We start from the raw sequence: 1,932 nt of genomic DNA on the forward strand, positions 1-1,932 counted from the left end.
CTCCCTTTAACCTCTTTTAAAACAAAACTAGTTCAAATGAGGTCTACAGCCACTTCCAAGTATGTTGCCTACACTATTTCCAAGGAAACTGCCTACCATGTATGCCGGACTGCACCCACAAACTCCAAGTATCGGAAAAATGTCCCCTTTTTACTGAAGGTGGTGGGTATAGTGTCAGCAAATGCCTTTAAGATAAGCCATCGAAAAACTCCATATCATTTACAGAATAAGGATGACAGGAGACAGTATTTCTGAGTTTTACACCTCCCTCCCCACGGCCAGTACCTTATTCTACATTCAGTTAAGCTTAGTAACCCATACAAATGGGAAGGAGCTGAGCTACAGAGCTAAAAAGATGTGTTACTCCATGATTTGGAATGTGCTTCAGTACTCACATTTATATATGACCTTTTACCATCTTATAGAGATTCACAAAGTTTCAAAGGAAATGGCTTATACATTTTAAAAGATTCTGTGTAAAATCTAGAGAGTAGGCCATCCTCCTCCCCCGGTTCTCATCCACACCCTGGTATGCATTCAAGTGAGACCGACACTACTACCTGGAAACACGATGCAAAATCTCAGGTAAACAGAACAACCCTTCTTTATTTCTCTAAAATTCTTTCTACTAATAGGTAGTTTGTCTTATTGTAACATGGAGGGTTCATTTATAGAACAAAAGTGAATAAGGCAGAAAGAAAAGTAACAAAGGGCATTATCATCAGATACTTTTCCAACGGAAAGCAGACATGGTGGATGCACAACATTGAGCTCCCACCCAAACACACGTGCACACATGAGCACACATGAACACACATGAGTACGCATGAGCATGCACACGGGTGCACACGCCCACTCGTATGCACACGCATACTGTACACGCGGGCTTTGAGACTAGACCTCCCTCCCTCTTCATGGCTGCTGGGGATCTAAAAGCTGACAGCTCTCAGCTGATTCCTGTCTCCCAACAATTCCCCCCACCAACTCGCATAAAGTGACTGAGCAGGCGCTAGGGGCCTTCCCAGTCCCAGAGCTCCCTGAGGCCTCCCCTCTATCCATTCCTGCAGCTGCACTTTGTCTCAGAGGTTGACCCTCAGGGCACTACCCAATAAGCTTCCTGCACACAGATTTCTCTCTCAGACGCTGGAAATCACAATCTACAATAGTTAATGCCTGAAGTGGTCCAAGGAAGCAGACTGGACGACCTACTGGCCAGCTGCCCACAAGAACACCTTTGCAGGCAACAGGCAGAATACTGATATCTCTTGGCATGAAGTGGCACTGAAATTTGTTAAACTTTTACTCTTAGCAACTGGTATGTGCTGGAAGGGAATGAGCTGGTGGAAGAAGTATCAGGCTTTTAAGAAGCACACGAAAATAGTTCTTATAGACAACGGAATTGGATTACTATTTTGAGGGAATGAAAAACTGAATGTGATTAAACAGCAATTAAATCCTAAGAGGTCCTCCATGGCAATATAAAGAGACTCCCCATCTTATGAACCCAGAGGACAGAAAAGTAAAATTTAATCATAAAAGCAGCAGAATCTCAGAGGGGGTTGAGAAGGTTGAATTCTTATCCCCAACAGGTTTTGGGTACCAACAGGGTTTCCAGTAAAATATGGAGAGCTATGGAACTGGGTAACAGAACACGCTGTCCCTGTGAACAAGATGGAGACATTAAGACTATTTCTCAATCTATACAAACAGAAGGAATTAAGGAAAGCGAAGAGTAGCCGCCCCAATAAAAAGTTTCAAAATTTTGTCGAGTTTCTGAATGTGAGCCAGTTTTCAGACCCAAAACCCACGTACTGAAGCTGTCAAGTTTCCAGAATGAAGGGCCTTGCAACACTGTGGCAAGGATGTGTGACATTATTCCCCCATTTCTGCTTCAAAGGAACCTACCACCACTGACTTCAGGAAATATTCAGT

The sequence above is a fragment of the Myotis davidii genome, unplaced genomic scaffold (assembly GCF_000327345.1).
Source record: "Myotis davidii unplaced genomic scaffold, ASM32734v1 scaffold743, whole genome shotgun sequence".
In the NCBI taxonomy this organism is placed as follows: Eukaryota; Metazoa; Chordata; class Mammalia; order Chiroptera; family Vespertilionidae; genus Myotis; species Myotis davidii.